General features: G+C 40.4%; 1 protein-coding gene across 4 annotated transcripts in view; it reads right to left on the bottom strand.

Annotated features, from left to right (window-relative positions):
• Positions 1-18,437, bottom strand: part of RAPH1 (Ras association (RalGDS/AF-6) and pleckstrin homology domains 1) — a 102,288-nt gene extending 83,851 nt beyond the window's left edge. For 2 of the 4 annotated variants that reach the window (XM_038001685.2, XM_007965914.3), the window contains exon 1: positions 18,069-18,437. The gene's annotated coding sequence lies outside the window, so the exon portion shown is untranslated. The remainder of the gene's footprint in view (positions 1-18,068) is intronic. The other 2 variants (XM_007965918.3, XM_007965920.3) reach the window with 2 other exon arrangements.
• Between the last annotated feature and the right edge of the window lie 945 nt (positions 18,438-19,382).

A 19,382-nucleotide genomic window follows, 5' to 3' on the forward strand; every position in this document is an offset into this window, starting at 1 on the left:
GGAGGCTGAGGCCGGAGAATGGCGTAAACCCGGGAGGCGGAGCTTGCAGTGAGCTGAGATCTGGCCACTGCACTCCAGCCTGGGCTACAGAGCGAGACTCCGTCTCAAAAAAAAAAAAAAAAAAAAAAAAAGAAAGCAAGAGGACCTAACTTAATTTCAGACAAAGTAGACTTTAAAGCAAGAAAAATTATTAGGGATAAAGAAGGATATCGCATAATGATAAAGGGTCAAGTCTCCAAGATGACATTACATCCTGAATGCATATGTGCCTAATAACAGAGCATCAAACTATGTGAGGCAAAAAAAAAAAAAAAAAAGACAGCAAAGAAAGAAATGAATCCACTATCATAGCTGGAGACTTGAATAACCCTCTGTCAGAAATGGGCAGATTCAGCAGCCAAAAAATCAGTAAAGATATAGCTGAACTCAACAACACCATCAATCACCTGGATATAACTGACATCTACGAGCTAATTCATCCAAGAACAGAACACGTATCATTCTCAAGCTCACACTGAACATACTCTAAGACAGATCACATTCTGGACCATAAAACACACCATTAACAAATGTGAAAGAACAGAAACCATATATAATGTCTGCTCTCAGAGAACAATGTAACTCAACTAGAAATCAGTAACAAACATAATTGGAAAAAAATATCAAAATACATGAGATTACACAACACCCTCTTAAATAACACCTGGGTCAAAGAAGAAATCTCAAAAGAAATTTTAAAAATATTTTAAACAAAATGAAAATGAAAACACAATTTACCAAGTTTGTGGGATGCAACAAAAGCAATGCTTAGAGGGAAATTTATAGCATAGAATGTCTGCATTAGAAAAGAGAACCTAAAATCAACAATCTAAGTTTCCACCTTAGAAATCTAGAACAAGAAGAGTGAATTAAATCCTAAATAAGGAGAAGAAATAAGAATCTGAGCAGAAATCAATGAAACCAAAGATGGGAAATCAAGGAGAAAAATAAAAACCAAAGCTGGTTCTTAAAAAAATAAAATTTAATTTAAAAAAATCAATAAAATTGATAAGCTTCTAGGTAGCTTAACTAAGAAAAGAAAAAGAACACAAATTACCAATATCAGAAATGAAAGAGGGGACATCACTACAGATCTTACAGACATTAAAAGGAAAATAAAAGAATACTATAAGGCCAGGCACAGTGGTGCACACTTGTAGTCCGAACACTTTGAGAGGACAAGGTAGGCAGACCACTTGAGGTCAGGAGTTTGAGACCAGCCTGGCCAACCTGGTGAAACCCCATCTCTACTAAAAAAAAATACAAAAATTAGCCAGGTGTGGTGGTGTGCACCTGTAATCCCAGCTACTTGGGAGGCTGAGGCATAAGAATTGCTTGAATCTAGGAGGTGGAGGTTGCAGTGAGCCAAGATTGCACCACTGCACTCCATCCTGGGCAACAGAGTGAGACACCGTCTCAAAAACAACAACAACAACAAAAAACTACTATAGGCCAGGTATGGTGGCTCACAACTACAATCCTAGTGCTTTGAGAGGCCAAGCAGGAGGATTGCTTGAGGCCAGGAGTTTGAGGCCAGGAGTTCAAGACCAGCCTGAGTAACATAGCAGGACCCCTTCTCCACAAAAAAATTTAAAAATTAGCTGAGGCCGGGCGCGGTGGCTCAAGCCTGTAATCCTAGCACTTTGGGAGGCCGAGACGGGCAGATCATGAGGTCAGGAGATCGAGACCATCCTGGCTAACACGGTGAAACCTCGTCTCTACTAAAAAATACAAAAAACTAGCCGGGCGAGGTGGCGGGCGCCTGTAGTCCCAGCTACTCGGGAGGCTGAGGCAGGAGAATGGCGGGAACCCGGGAGGCGGAGCTTGCAGTGAGCTGAGATCCGGCCACTGCACTCTAGCCTGGGCGACAAAGTGAGACTCTGTCTCAAAAAAAAAAAAAAAAAAAAAAAAAAAAAAAAAATTAGCTGAGCATGATAGCATGTGCCTATAGTCTTAGTTACTTGGGAAGCTAAGGTAGAAGGATTATTTGAGCCCAGTTCAAGGTTACAGTGAGCTATGATCCCACCACTGCACTCTAGCATGGGGAACAGAACAAAATCCTGTCTCTTTAAAGAAAGAAAAAAAGGATACTATGAATAAACTCCATGCCTATAAATTTGATAACTCAGATGAGATGAACCAATTCCTTGTAAGACACAATTTGTCAAAACTCAAACAAGAACAGACAATCTGAATAGGCCTGTAAAGAAACTCCATCAAGGGCCGGGCGCAGTGGCTCAAGCGTGTAATCCCAGCACTTTGGGAGGCTGAGACGGGTGGGTCACGAGGTCAGGAGATCGAGACCATCCTGGCTAACATGGTGAAACCCCGTCTCTACTAAAAAACTAGCTGGGCGAGGTGGCGGGCGCCTATAGTCCCAGCTACACGGGAGGCTGAGGCAGGAGAATGGCGTAAACCCGGGAGGCGGAGCTTGCAGCGAGCTGAGATCTGGCCACTGCACTCCAGCCTGGGCGACAGAGCAAGACTCCGTCTCAAAAAAGAAAAAAGAAAAAAAGAAACTCCATCAATAATTAATAATTCCAAAACAGAAAGCACAAGGCCCAGACGTTCATTGTGAATTCTACCAAACATTTAGGGAAGAAATTATACTAATTCTCTACAATCTCTTCTCGAAGACAGAAGCAGAGGGAATACATCATAACTCATAAGCCAGCATTATCCTAATACCAAAACCAGAAAAAGATATTATAGCAGAAGAAAACTATAAACCATTATCATGAACATAGATGCAAAAAGCCTCAAAAAATATTAATGAATTGAACCCAACAATGTATAAAAATAATTACACACCATGACCAAGTGAGATGTATCTCAAGTATGCAAGGCTAGCTTAACATCTGAAAATCAATTAATACAATCCATTATATCAACAGGCTAAAAAACATTTTTTTAATCACATGATCATATCAATAGATGTAGAAAAAGCATTTGACAAAATCCAGTACTCATTCATAAATTCTCAGTAGGCTAGAAATAAAGGGGAACTTCTTCAACTTGATAAAAAATATCTACAAAAACACCCCACAATTAACATAACACTTAATGGTTAGAAACTTGAAGCTTTCCCACTAAGATCAGGAACAAGATAAGGATGTCCACTCTGACCATTCTTTTTCAATATCATACTGGAAATAACAGCTAATGCAATAAGATAATAAAAGGAAATAAATAAAATAAAAACCCAACTATAACGATATTTTTACTCGAGTATCCACGATTACCAAAAATTAAATATGTTCCCCAACAAAAAAACTGACAGGAAGTAAAAGCAGCCATGGGTCCTGTCGGACAAATAATCATCTAAGTTATCTACACAGATGTCACAACATGGGAGCTAATGCATTTCAGGCAATTCTCCAGTATCAAACACTCATACAGCCACAACAGCTAACATTTTTCTTTAGAGATAGCACTTTTACTTCACAGTGAGTGAATAAACATAAATAGTACTTTTATTCAAAATTCTTTTAAAAGCTTTGCGATTGGAATTTCTTAATGACACTTGAAATAATACTGTTTCCACGGATTAAAAAATATACCACAGAGGCCAGGCACAGTGGCTCACACTTGTAATCCTAGCACTTTGGGAGGCTGAGGTGGGTGGATCGCTTGAGTTCAGGAGTTTGAGACCAGCCTGAGAAACAGGGTGGAACACTATACCAAAAGAAAAAAAAAAAAATTACCCAGGCGTGGTGGCACCCACCTGTGGTCCTAGCAACTTGAGAGGCTGAGGTGGGAGGATCATTGGAGCCTGGGAAATTGAAGCTGCAGCCCCTGTCTCAAAAAAAAACAAAAAACAAAAAAAAAAACAAAAAAAAAACACTCCACCCCAGGCATGGTGGCTCACATCTGTAATCCCAGCCCTTTGGGAGGCCGAGGCAGGTAGATCACCTGAGGTCAACATGGTGAAACCCCATCTGTACTAAAAATACAAAATTAGCTGGGCATGGTGGTACTTGCCTGTAGTGCCAGCTACTCGGGAGGCTAAGGCAGGAGAATCACCTGAACCCCAAGAGGTGGAGATTGCAGTGAGCCGAGATCGTGCCATTGCACTCCAGCCTAGGCAACAAGATCGAAACTCTGTCTCAAAAAGAAAAAAAAACAAAAAAACTATAGAACTCCTTATTTCTAATAAGTATACTTCTAGAAACATACTAAAGAATTAAAAAAAAAAAAAAAAACCCCATCAGACTCATAAAGTTGGCAAAAATAGTGTGATAAAACCAGGGGTTGGTGAGGATGTGGAACAATAGGAACATTCTGGAAGGACATATATTCCTCATCACTTTGGAGAGCCATTAGAAAATCACATATCTTATGAACCAGCAATACCACTTCTAAGTGTCCAAGTGGAACACCAGGAGAAATGTAAAATAACGTTCACTGGGGCATCCTAACTATCTAACTGTCCCCCAAAAGGGTAAAGGAAAAATTGGCTCATTCTGACAAAAAGAATGAACTGGATCTATGAACCAGTATAAATCATATCAATTATATGATGAGTAAAATATACAGGTTTTTGGGGAATTTTTTTTGTTTTTGAGGTGGAGTCTTGCTCCGTGCCCAGCCTGGAGTGCAGTGACACAATCTTGGCTCACTGTAACCTCTGCCTCCAGGGTTCAAGTGATTCTCCTGCCTCAGCCTCCCGCGTAGCTGGAATTACAGGTATGCGTCCATGCCCAGCTAATTTTTGTATTTTAGTACAGACGGGGTTTCACCATATTGGCCAGGCTGGTCTTCACCTCCTGACCTCAGGTGATCTGCCCACTTTGGCCTCTCAAAGTGCTGGGATTACGGGCGTGAGCCACTGCACCCAGCCAAAAATGCAGATTTTTGAAAAATATAAATATATAGTTTACATAAAATTTGAAAGTACAGAAATATTAAGTAAAATTTTATGGATATATATGTATGTATTAACTGGATTAAAACATGGTGGGAACACCACAAATTACCTGGAGGAAGATTTTCCTTGTATATATTACACCTCTTTAAAGGAAATTATTTGGAGCTAAGTGTAACAACTGGCTACTACTGGTGGTGAATATGTAGCTGTCTATCATGTTTTATATTTGGTTTAAAATGTTTCAAAATTAAAAACAAATTTTGTTTTTAAAAAATATTCTAAACTGTAACATATGCTTATTGTACAGTAACTTTAAACAACATGGAAGCATAAAGAGAACACCCACCCATTATATTATTATAAGGCAGATGTTCTAAGTTAATGATACACATTTAAATAAAAGAACTAAATTGTGCATGCAACAATGAACTATAAAATGTATACACACATATGAGGAGAATATACCAAAAATTTTAACTGTAGTCATTTCTGGATAGCAGGATTAAGTCTTATTTTCTTCTCTATACATTTCTCTGTGTTGCATATTTCCATTAATATTATTAGTGAAAGAAAGAAAAAAGGAAACTATAAAATGCAAATTCAAAATCATCATTGGGTAAAAACTTATGCACTAATTCACCTGACAAGATTCTACTTTACTTCCGATTCTAAAAGTATCAGACTATCTTTAAAGATTGGCCTTTTTAAATATTAATATCCAAAACAATACGAGCCAAAAGAATTGCGCCAATAAACTATATAGCGTTAAACTTCTACTTTTACATAACAAAAGATATCTGTTTTGGTCTCCTGTATTTCTAGCATTGTCACATCAGAGTAGATGGACCCTTTATGCATTAAATAATGTTATCATATAGAAAAATCTCCATACCAAATCTCAATTTATATCATAAAAATAAAGCCATGTGTAAATAATGATTTGGCTGTAGGAAATGAAATAGGACAGCATGCAGTGTTTACGTAATATATTGTAAGGCAACTGAAAAATATAAACATTGTTGTGTAAGACCTAAATGGACAGATATGCCATCTTAATATACTAGAAGATGCAATATTAACGCCTGTTCTCCCCCAAAATGAACTCGGTATTCAGTGTAATTACAACCAGTGTCCCAGTGGGCATTTTTTACAGAAACTGACAAGATTATTCTAAAATTTATATGGAAAAAAGCAAATGACCTAGCATAGTCAAAAGAACCTTGAAAAGGGTTGGGTGCAGTGGCTCACACCTGTAATCCCAGCATTTTGGAAGGCCGAGGTGGGCAGATCACCTGAGGTCAGAAGTTCGAGACCAGCCTGGCCAACATCATGAAACCCCATCTCTACTAAAAATACAAAAATTAGCCGAGCACGGTGGTGGGCACCTGTAATCCCAGCTACTAGGGAGGCTGAGGCAGGAGAATCACTTGAACCTGGAAGGCAGAGGTTGCAGTGAGCCGAGATTGTGCCATGGCATGCTAGCCTGGGCAACAGAGCAAGACTCTGTCTCAAAAAAGAAAAGAAAAGAAAAGAACCTTAAGAGTAGGGAAGGAACTTATTTTACCTGATTTCAAGACTCACTATCCAGCTAAATAATCAAGACAATGTAGTACTAGCAAAAAGGATAGAGAATCACATCAATGTAACAGAATGGAAAGTCGAGGAATAGACCCACACACAAAATGTCAAACAATTTTCAGTAGGGATGTCACAAGTGAAGCAGGCAATGAGAAAAGTGTTTTTTAACAAATGACACTGGCACAACTAGATATAAATGGGGAAGAGGCCTCAATATCACTCATAAACAAAAATTAATTCAAAATGGATTATAGACTGAAATGTAAAAACTAAAATTATAAACTCCAAGGAGAAAATACGGGAATATACTTTCTGAACTTTGGTGTAGGCAAAAATTCATTAGGGCAGAGACAACACTGAGCATAAAAGGAAAATTTGGTAATTTTGAAGCCCAATATAAAAACTTCTGCTCTTTGAAAAACACTATTAAAAAAATAGACGGCCAGGAGCAGTGGCTTACGCCTGTAATCCCAGCACTTTGGGGGGGCGAAGGCAGGTGGATCACGAGGTCAGGAGACCGAGACCATCCTGGCTAACATGGTGAAACCCCATCTCTACTAAAAGTACAAAAAGTTAGCTGGGTGTGGTGGCATGCACCTGTAGTCCCAGCTACTCGGGCGGCTGGGGCAGGAGAATCACTTGAACCCAGGAGGCGGAAGTTGCAGTGAGCCGAGATCACGCCACTGCACTCCAGCCTGGGCAACAGAGTGAGACTCCGTCTCAAATATTTTTTAAAAAGACAAGCTAAGCTACAGACTAAGAGAAAATATTTGCAAATATATCCAATAAAGAACTTGTATCTAGAATAAATAACTGTTAAACTAAATTTTAAAGATATACAATCTTATTTTTTAAATGGGCAAAGACTTGCTGTCACTTCCCAAATGACTAAGAACATTAAGTTGCTCAACATCAATAATAATCAGAGAAAGACGAATTAAAGCTACAATTGTATCATTACATTCCCATTACAATGGCCAGAATGAGGAAGACTGACAATACCAAGTCTTAGGATACACAGCAATTACAAGTGTCATATAATGCTGTTGGATATAAAATGATACAACTTTGGAAAAATTTGACCATTATTAAAATTAAAGTTAAAAATATACCTACCCTATAACCCAACATGTCCTCATAGGTATTTATCCTCAAGAAATGAAAACCTGTCCACAAATGGAAACAGCCTAAATGTCTATCAAAGGCGTCTGGAAAAACAAAATGTGGCATATGTGCATAATGGAATACTTCAGCAATAAAAAAAGCAACAAGATGGAAGAATCTAAAAATTATTATTCTGCATGAAAACAAGCCAGACTTGGGTGGGTTAGGAGGGGAAGGGAACAAGACACTGTATGATTCCTTTTACATAAAATTCTAGAAAATGCAAACTAATCCATAGTGACAGATTGCCGTAAGACAGGGGTAGAGGGGAACAAATTACAACGAGGTATGAGGAAACTTTGGGAGATGATGGAAATGTTCAGTTTTGATTATAGTGATGGTTTCATGAGTGTATGAAAACTTACAAAATTGTACACTTTAATATGTGCAGTTTATTATATAGAAATTATACCTCAGTAAAGCAATTAAAAAAAATTTTAAAGAAACAAGCAACCTAAAAGACTTTATAGCAGAATTAGAGTTAGAAGTCACTTCTGATACATGCAATTTTCTGATTATATATTGTTCTTTAATACAAAGTTTTTAAAACGAGGAACATCTATCTAAATGGCCTAGCAATCCCAGTCCTTTACCCAAGATAAATGAAACATCTGTCCATAAAAAGACTTGTGCAAAAATGTTCATAGCCATTTTCTTCAGAATAGTCCCAAACTAGAAGCAGCCCAGTTGCCCAACAACATGAAAATGGATATCTGGTATATTAACATATTCTTTTCTTTTTTTTTGAGATGGAGTCTTACTCTGTCGCCGAGGCTGGAGTGCAGTGCACAATCTCAGCTCACTGCAACCTCCGCCTCCCGGGTTCAAGCAATTCTCCTATGTCAGTTTCCAGAGTAGCTGGGATTACAGGCGCCCACCACCGCACCTGAGTAATTTTTGTAGTTTTAGCAGAGACAGGGTTTCACCATGTTGGTCAGCCTGGTCTTGAACTGCTGACCTCAAGCAATCCATCCCCTTGGCCTCCTAAAGTGCTGGGATTACATGCGTGAGCCACCACGCCTGGCCATATTAACATATTCATACAATTGAATATTACCACTAAAAAGGAACTACTGATATAAGCAACAATATAGAAGAATCTAAAAACATGCCGACAGCCTGGCCAACATGGTAAAATCCCATCTCTACTACAAATACAAAAAATTAAAAAATAAAAATAAGCCGGGCGTGGTGACACACACCTGTAATCCCAGCTACTTAGGAGGCTGAGGTGGGAGAATTGCTGGAACCTGACAGGCAGAGGTTGCAGTGAGCCGAGATTGGACCACTGTGCTCCACCCAGGGCAACCGAGAAAAAAAAAGCAAAATACATGCTGAGTGCAAGAAGCTGGAGACAAAAGCATACATAGTTATGATTTAATTAATACAAAGTTATAAAACAGGCAAAACTTACTGTGCTGCAGCAACTATGACTGCAGTTGCTTTGGGGATAGGCAAAGAAAACAGAGAGAAGGAAAAGATAAAGAGCAGGGTGATGGAAAATGTTGTATACCTTGCTAGAGGTGTTCAGAAAAAAAATACTACGGACATGAAAAAATTATAAGTCTATAAAACACTACTCAATTACTAAGTTAAATACTTAATTTTTTATTTTTAATTAAGGGTACTTTTAAATTCACCTTGAATAATTCCTAAAAGCATAATGCAAAATTCAAATTTAGGCTTCTGAAATAACCCTATAATTTCAACTGTGTTGAAGAATAAATTTTATTAAAGACTCAATTTACTAACTTTTTTTAAAAAAATGTTTTCTTACTGTATATGTTGATAAATTATAGGTGTATACATTTATGGGTTACAAAGTGATAGATATTATGATTTCTGATATAATGTGGAATGATTTCACTTTGCTGAAATTGTCTACTTTCTTCCACAAACATTACTTTCCAATTAGTATTAGAACCAGAATGTTTTGTCCCAAGTGCTTTAAGATGACTTCGTATAAGAATACTATACACTGGCCAGGCAAGGTGGCTCATGCCTGAAATCCCAGCACTTAGGGAGGCCAAGGCAGGCAGATCACCTGAGGTCAGGAGTTCAAGCCCAGCCTGGCCAACGTGGTAAAACCCCATTTCTACTAAAAATACAAAAATTAGCCAGGTGTGGTGGTGGGCACCGGTAATCCCAGCTACTTGGGAGGCTGAGGCAGAAGAATTGCTTGAACCTGGAAGGTGGAGGTTGCAGTGAGCTGAGTGCAGTGAGACAGGAGTAAAACTCCGTCTCAAAAAAAAACAAAAAAAAGAATACTATACACTATGAAGTGGAATGTAGTATGAAAGGCTCATTATTAAACAGTGTTTCTTTTTTTCTTTTTTTTGGAGACAAGAGTCTAGCTCTGCCACCCAGGCTGGAGTGCAATGGTGTGATCTCAGCTCCTGCAGCCTCTCCCTGCCAGGTTCAAGCGACTCTCCTGCCCAGCCTCCCAAGTAGCTGGGATTACAGGTGCCTGCCACCATGCCCAGCTAATTTTTGTGTTTTCAGTAGAGACAGGGTTTTGCCGCATTGGTCAGGCTGGTCTAGAACTCCTGACCTCAGGTGATCCACCCACCTCGGGATCCCAAAGTGCTGGGTTTACAGGCGTGAGCCACCATGCCTGGCCTAACATTTCATAAGACTGTATAGTGGTTTCCAAAATGGAGGTAATTATACCCCAGGATATAAGAGTGATTCACGGGGTATAAGAACATCTTATTAGAAGTTCTATTTTTATTTAATCCTTATCTTAATACACACATGTATTTTATGTGTAATACATATTTATCCCTAACATACAGATACTGGCGTCTTCACTGTGGCCACCTGTCAATCAAATGTCATATAAAGTAATGTAAGTATTCTGGTACTAAATAATTCTAGGTATTGTGAGGCTAGAGTGATAGTAGTTACTATCTTTAATATATTGATTCTCTTTCAATAATAAAGGATCTACCCTTTTATAAGCTTCTACAAGAGACTGGTATTCCAGAGCAGACATATTCTCAACAGTAAATGATTTCCTCAATAAAAACGTTTTATGGGCTGGCCGTGGTGGCTCATGCCTATAATCCCAGCACTTTGGGAGGCTGAGGTGGGCGGATCACCTGAGGTCAGGAGTTCGAGACCAGCCTGACCAACATACAGTAACCCCATCCCTACTAAAAATACAAAAAAATCAGCCAGGCGTGTTGGCGCATGCCTGTAATCCCAGCTACTCGGGAGGCTGAGGCAGGAAAATCGCTTGAACCCGTGAGGTGAAGGTTGTGGTGAGCCGAGATTGCACCACTGCACTCCAGCCTGGGCAAAAGAGTGAAATTCCGTCTCAAAAAAAATTTATAGAAAACTGTATTATATAATCCTTCATGAAGCAGCTGCTTTGACCTCAATGAAACAAAGTTGGAGGAGAGGGTAAGGTTTAACTCCAAAAGCAAAGCAGAACAAAAGAGAAACTGAAGCAAGAAAAGAGCTAAGTGTTAAAGGATGTTGTTACTGATGTTGTTAAGGAGTGACCATGGTATTTTATATTAAATAGGTTTGTCTCATGGCAAATCATTAAAAAAGTTGTGCAATTTAAAGATGAGGTAAGCATTTACCTTTTATATAAAAGAGTAGAGTTCTAAATTTGCTGAATTTCTGTAATAAGTGGCTGTGCTGTGGCAGTATGCTACCTAGACAAAGTTTTTAAAAACAAAAACATGGTTAATGCATCTGTACCTTAAAGGTAAATGAGACATTTTAAAACTTAGTAAGAAAATAGCTGTATTCTAAAAAAAACAATGTGTCATCTTAAAATACTCATATGTGCACACTCTAAGAACAGAGAAGCCATTTCTAACTTTTTAAATACCTTCCAAACACAGTTGTGGTGGATTTTGAATTCATTTATTAAAAATTTATAAATACAAATCCTCACACTGATTTGCAAGAATAACTGATTGACAAATAGGGAGAGCAAACTTTGTACTAGCCCAGTCTGCATAACTGATGGATAGAAACTAAACAGTATCTCCTAATAGAAAGTACAGCCAAAGAGGCACTTTTTCTTTGTGGGTATATGTTCCTACATGAGCTGCCTTGTCACCTAAGACAAGCATTAAAAACCAGTAACACAATAAACAGATTCAAGGGCCAGATTTGAAAATTTCTGTGTTAACGAGTACTATAACCAAGATTTTTCAAATATAATGTATCATATTCACTGCTGTTGCCTTAAACTGTATTATGTTTATTGTAAACACTTAGGATAAAAAATGTTTTAAACCATTATTGTTTATTAAGCACACTATTCACAGATAAGTAGGATCACTGACTTCCTTTACTGGTTTCCAATGTCATTTGTTACAATATGAAATAAACCAATGAGTCAAGAAATAATTATTTTTTATAAAGTAAACATTATTGGAAAATTAGAACAAATTGTATTTGGGAAAGGGATATATAAAGAATATATTTTCAAGTCATATTATTGGTTGTTTTGCTGTATTGATTTTTTTTTTTTTTTGGAGACAGGGTCTCACTCTATCACTGTAGCCTTGACCCGCCAGGCTCAGGTGATCCTCCCAATCTCAGCCTCCCCAGTTAACTGGAACTACAGGCACGCGCCACCATGCCTGGCTAATTTTTGTATATTTTGTAGAGACAGGGTTTTGCCATGTTCAGGCTGGTCCCAAACTGAGATCAAGTGATCAGCCTACCTCAGCCTCCCAAAGTACTAGGATCATAGGCATAAGCCACCGCACCTGGCCTGCTCTACTGACTTAGCTAATACTTTTCTTCACTTATCAAACTCAGTAAGATCCTTCTAAAAGTAATTTCCAAAAAAGCATCCAAGTTTTTTTGTTTTGTTTTGAGACAGAGTTTTGCTCTTGTTGCCTATGTTGGAGTACAATGGCACGATCTCAGCTCACTGCAACCTACACCTCCCAAGTTCAAGCAATTCTCCTGCCTCAGCCTCCTGAGTAGCTGGAATTACAGGCATGAGCCACCGCACCTGGCCAAAGTTTTAAATACCACTGCAAAATTGACTTATGATTCTACAATAATACTGGGCCTACTGAATATGTTTACACTCCAATTTTTGCTAGCTATCACCATTCTTCACCATACAGGGCTTAAATTTTAATAGTCTAACATAATGATAAGTCCTTGGCTTCCCGATCTTGCTTTTCTTCCCATCTAAAGGGATGACTTGTTCCTCCTTTTCTCAACCTTATCTGTTCACCCATTTTCAACTCATAGACCCTTCTGTTTCTTTGTGGTCCCTGCTTCTTCAGTGTCATCTTCTACTGATTCCTTGTATTTTATACTTAAACTGGCATCCTCCCTATTGTGGAGAACAGAATACCTATCTTAGATTTCTCTATTATGCCTAGCTCTGCTTAGAGCAGAAAAACAGTATGCATTTTATTAAGAGCAAATACATATATACTTTTTAAAAAGCCAATTTATATAAGTCATAAGTGATACATTTTGACACCTGCCTTAAAACATGAAAAGTACCTTAAAATAATAGCAAGAAGAGCATATGAAAAAGCTTTACAGATCATATAATCTGGGGTTTTAAAAACTATTTCACAACAAAACTCTTTCAGATGAAATTTTACACAGCCTCCCAAATATATAAAGCTGGCAAAAGCATTGCTATTTTATATTCAAATACATTATGTTAATTTATTGTAAACTCAAATAAAGAGATAAATTAAGGTTAAACAATCCAATTATTTTTGTATGCTTTGTTTTGATTTCACCCAGGTAAGCAGTTGCAGCTCTTAACGGTCACATCTGCAGTCTTCAGGATACTCTTCAAACATGCTGATTCAAATGTTTTAAACAATAAAAGTTTTATTCTTAGGAATGTCTGCCCCATCGCACCCCCAAAATTAACCACGTATAACCATGTAGCACTATGGTCTTCAATGTGTTAAAAAACATTTAGGCCGGGCGTAGTGGCTCACGCATGTAATCCCAGCACTTTGGGAAGCCGAGGTAGGTAGATCACCTGAGGTCAGGAGTTCAAGATCAGCCTGGGCAACATGGTGAAACCCTGTCTCTACTAAAAATACAAAAATGAGCTGGACACAGTGGCGTGTGCCTGTAATCCCAGCTACTCGGGAGGCTGAAGCAGGAGAATCACTTGAGCCTGGGAGGCAGAGGCTGCAGTGAGCTGAGACTGTGCCACTGCACTCCAGCCTGGGTGACAGAGCAAGACTCCATCTTAAAAAAAAAAAAAAAAAATTATATACATATATGCATACATATAAATATACACACGTGTATATATGAATGAGTATGAGTGCTGGAACCATTCAATGGGGAAAGGACAGTCCTTTCAACAAGTGGTGCTGGGAAAACTGGATATGCAAAAGAATGAAGTTGGACCCTTACCTAACACATTTGCAAAAATTAACCCCAAAAGGATCAAAGACCTAAACATAAGAGCTGAAACTATAAAACTCGTAAAAGAAAACAGGGAAAACCTTCATGACATTGGATTTGGCTACAATTTCTTGGACATGACACCAAAAGCACAGACAGAAGAAAAAATAAATTGGACTTCCTCAAAATTTAAAACTTTTGTGTTTGGGGAGTGGGGGGCTGGGGGAGGGATAGCATTAGGAGAAATACCTAATGTAAATGATGAGTTTATGGGTGCAGCAAACCAACATGGCACACGCATATAACAAATCTGCAAGTTGTGCACATGCACATCAGAACTTAAAGTATAAAAAAAATTTTTTTTTTTACTTGATAGTAAAGGATACTATCAAGACAGTGAAAAGACAACCCATAAAATAGGAGAAAATATTTGCAAATCATATATTTGATAAGGGGTTAATATCCAGAGTATATAAAGAACTCCTACAACTCACCAAAAACAACCTACTTTAAAAATGAGTCAAGGACTTGGATAGACATTTCTCCTCAGATATACAAATGGAAAATAAGCATATGAAAAGATGCTCAACATCACTAATCATTAGGAAAATTCAAATAAAAACCACAATGAAATACCACCCCACGCCCATTAGAATAGCTATTATCAAAAACATAAAAAGAAAAAAACATTAGAAAAGATGTGTTGGCAAGATACGGAGAAACTGGAACCTTTGTGCATTGCTAGCGGGAATGTAAAATGGTGCAGCTGCTGTGGAATGCAATATGGCAGTTCCTCAAAAATTAAATATAGAATTAGCAAACAGTCTAGCAATCCCATTTCTGGGTATACAGAAATACTGAAAAAAGAACGGAAAGCAGGGATTCAAACAGTTGTACACTAATACTCAAGGCAGCATTATTCACAGTACACCAAAGGTGGAGACAACCCAAATATCCATAAATGTGGTATATACATACAATGGAATATTAATCAGTCTGAAAAAGGAATGGAATTCTGATACATCCTACATGGATGACCTTGAAGACAGTATGCTAAGTAACATAAGCCAGACACAAGAATCAATATTGTATGAGTCAAAAGTAGAAAAGTTGTTACTAGGGGGGTAGGGGGAGGGAAGTGGATAGTTACTGTTTTGTTTTTGAACAGGGTCTCACTCTGTCACACAGTGTGCATGATCATAGCTCACTGCAGCTTCTAGAACTACTGTTTAATGGGAAGAATTTCACTTTGGGATAAAGTTCCGGAGATGGTGGTGATGGTGGCACAACAATGTACTCAAGCCACTGAACAGTACACTTGAAAATAGTTAAAATGGTAAATTGTACGTTATATATACTTTACCACATTTTTTTTTTAAAGAGTATATATGTGTGTTGCTTTAGTGGCAGTGTAAAAACACGGTTAAGAATACAAGCTTCAGAATTAGGCTGCCCGGTTTCAAATCCAGCTCTGCCACTATAGCTCTGCAGTCTTTGGGCAACTTACTGTCTGTGCCTGTTTTCTCAAATAATAAATTCTATTTCATAGGGTTATGTGAGAATTAAATAAATTAACATATATAAAGTGTTTAAAACAGTGTATGTCATACAGTGGTCACTTTTTATTATTACAAGTTTAAAATACATTTTTATTGAGATTTAAGTCAAACCTGCAGAATCTCTGAAATTCTCAAGTTCAGAGAACCAGTTTAAGAAGCAGTGATCTAATCCAAACTTCTCATTTTATAGGTAAAGGAATTAAGAGTCCAAGATAAGTTATCTGCCTGAGGTCACATCTTGTTTCACTAATATTAATTCTCCTAAAATTAAGTGTTTGGGATTAACAGTACTAATGTTGACATTCAATTACTTCCAAACCAAAGCAACTAAAGCCATGAGATTCTATAATGTGTATCCAAGAATCTGTGAATAGTCTGACAGTTATCTACGATGCCAATCTAATAAGTATTTATGGGGTGAGAATCAAAAGGCAGCAAAATCAAAAAACATAATCATCCTCAAAGACAATGGTTAAATACACCTCTTCGGAAAATAAGGTGTTAAATATTTGTGAAAACACACCCAATAGTACCCACCACTCCACTCCTTTCATACACAGTCACATACTCTATAATCTTAGTGAGACCTCTGAGTCTGAAAAATAAGCTGCTTCTTCTACCAAATAAAGCTAATGTTTACCAGAAGGCAACATCTACAAATAATTCTTTATTAAATTCAAACAGAAGAGACAGAAATCTAAATTATACAAAATGTCTAATCCAAAAAATCATGAATTGAGCTTTCTATACTTACTTGAGTAGGGCTGAATCTGGTTTCCGGGAAATTCACCACACAAAAAGCAAAATAACCGAGACAATCTTTGAAGGTCAGACTCAACAAGAGTTAAAAGCTATTGAGCGTCTCTATTTTGCCCCTCCCCCAAAGGTCCTCCCACTCAATTCGGCTCTCAAAGGATAGCACCACCACCATATGAAATGTCCTCCTCCTCCCCATCTGAATCTGCTGAAATCCTACTCATCCTTAAAGGTTTCACTTAAATGCCGACGCTTCCATGCATTCCTCCTCAATTTAGAATTAATCTCTCTTCTTCGCTCTCCTATTCTACACCTCAACGTTTTATTATATAATGCACTGTATTACAATTGCCTGCATTCACTAACCCCCCGCACCGCACCCCCAAAAAAACCATCCCGAGGATGGAAGGAATTTAAGGTGCTGTTAAACACCTCTGTGCCAGGCAAAGTGCTACGCATTTTGCATACATTATCTCATTTAATCTGCATGAAATACATCTGGGGAGGTAAACAGGTGGTGTTATTCTTATTTTACTGATAGGGAACGTACTGCAGAGTTCAATAGCTTATCCAACATCACACTGCCAGCCAATTCCAGGGCGTACGGTTTCCCCTACTCCAAAGAGCTCTTTCCACCAGCCCATGCTTGTTCACCTGGTGTCCCCCAGCCTAACTGACAGAGAGTAGGTATTCCATAAATGTTTGCTGAATTTAATATCCCCATGGACTGACCCTTTAATAATCCGATCACGCCTCATCCCAAACCCGTTACCTTTACTGTTCCTTAACGAAGCAGCTCTCCGCATTTCCCTGAGAAATACTGCAGACAACATCAACCCTTATTGGAAGACTGAGTGAAGAACTTTTCCATTCTCCCGGATTTCCCCAACGGATCTTCCCAAAGAATTTAAGAAATGCAAACACGCAAGACACATGTAACATTTACACCCACCCTCAAGGCTCTTATTTCATATTAAACCATGTCTTCGAGCTTATAAGCAATAAGGTTTGTGCGGTTTCCAGCTCACACAGTGGGGACACCCTAAGTCACTGCCTTAAGAAAACCACATCTTTCAACCTGTCTTAACACGAAGGCATCCTAACTAACACTATCACACTGCCCCCTCCCTCTGTCCACCCCTCCCCCCAAGAATTGCAGTTTGGATTTCCGGCGGGAATGTATAATACACACCGCAAGAGGAGATGGGGTTAAGAAGCAATGAAGCAATTACTTAGCCTGCTTAATTAGAAATAAGACAGAGAAGGCGCCCCGCCTTTGAAAATCTCTGCACTTAACTCATTTATGAAAGATGGGGGCATCGACACCCAAGCAACCCGACATCCAGTGGCTGGTTTCTGCAGCTGGTCGGGAGAAGAGTCCTTTCCTCCCTGCGGTCCCCAGCCACCAACCACGGTGCTGGGTCGGGAAAGTCTAACCGCACCCTCCCCAGGCGGCCCCTTATCTCATTGTCTCCCTCCGTCGCGGTCCCCAGGGGCGCAGGGTGCAGTCCAGGCCCCACCGACCACCATCCACCGGCCGGGCGCGGTCCAGCCAGCCCCAGCCCGAGCCCCAACCTAGCAGCGACCCCGCCCCAGGCTGCGGCCGCCCGCACCGCACCCGGATGGCGGGGCCGGGCACCCGGAAAATGGAGGCGGGAGCGGCAGCAGCGCCTCACTGCACCGCGCCCAGCCGGCCCCCTCCCCTGTCCCCGAGGGCGAAGCTAACCACTCACCGCCGCAGCCGGTCGGCCCTTCCGCTGCCCCCGCTACCGTCGCGGCCGGGGGCAAAAAAACCGCCGCTCGCGCTCCTCCAGCTGCTGCCTCCGCCTCCTCCCCAGGCGCAGCGCTCCCTCGCCAGAGACGCAGCGAGTGCCGGCAGCTCCCGCGCCGCGCGCTCCGTGACTGACTGACTGACTGACTGGCTGGCCGGCTGGCTGACTGGCTGGCGGCGGCGGGAGCAGGAGCGGGGGCGGGGCGGCCGCAGCGCCCCGCGGCAGCAGAGCCGAATGTGGTCGCGTCCAGCCGAGACGCAGAAGGCGGGGTTGAGGGCCGGACTGCCGACTGTAGGGCCGACTCGCGCGGGGCCGCGCGCTGCCCCCGCCCGCCGCCAACCACTCACTTCCGGCGCAGGCCGCCGCGCCCGCCGCCCTTCCCCAGCCCGCGCCCCTCGCCCGCCCTCCGGCCTCCCTCCGCCCCCTCGCCGGCCCTCCCTTCAGGCGCCGGGCCGCACCCAGCCGCGGCTCCGGTCGTGCCTCGCCTTTCCTTCGCACGTCCCTGTGAGCCGCCTCCAGGAACGAGTGAATCAGAGAATGAATGAGTGGGGAGGAAAATCCCGGTGCGGCCCCACCCCCTGCTCGGCTTTCCTAGGAAGCGGGCCCGGCAGCCTCTGTCCCAGCGCGCTAGGAGGCACAGCAGCCTCGGGCAGGTCTGTCAGGGAGCTGTACGCATCCACCTTTATAGGCTATCGGTGTATTCAGAGATTCCAGAAACGCATCCGGGGTTGGCTTGGTCATTTACAGGACTATTGTCGTTGAGATCTGTGAGTCTCTTCTTTAGGAAATCCCATTTTGGCCAAAAAGTCTCTGCAGTTTCATGCAACGTGTTGGGAAACTTTTAGAAATGGGACATTTCTATGACCTGTAATTACTTTTTAAACTTCGAAATCTGTTTATCCTGCCTCCTTAATTTCTGTCCCCCCACACCATCGGAATTGTGTAGTAGTAAGGTGTTGGCATTTTTCCTTATCGCTAAGCTCAGCTGCTGCTTATTTTGATGCAGGCTTGACTTCGGCAGACTTTTAGATTTTAAGTTATGTCCTTATTTTGACCTTCACCTAAAATTGATCAAAGAAAGGAAAAAATGGAACCAAGTTATGTTTGCTTGGCTACATGCAAAGCAAGTTTGTTGACAGCATTAAAACAATTGAGAAATTGGGAGTGTGACCTGAAATTGGTTGCAGTGAACGTTGTCTTTCCATCTGCTTGCTAAGAATTTATCTTAAATTTTCACAAAGAATTGACTGTACATTTCTGAAATCCTAGCTCCCT

The sequence above is a fragment of the Chlorocebus sabaeus genome, chromosome 10, assembly GCF_047675955.1.
Source record: "Chlorocebus sabaeus isolate Y175 chromosome 10, mChlSab1.0.hap1, whole genome shotgun sequence".
In the NCBI taxonomy this organism is placed as follows: Eukaryota; Metazoa; Chordata; class Mammalia; order Primates; family Cercopithecidae; genus Chlorocebus; species Chlorocebus sabaeus.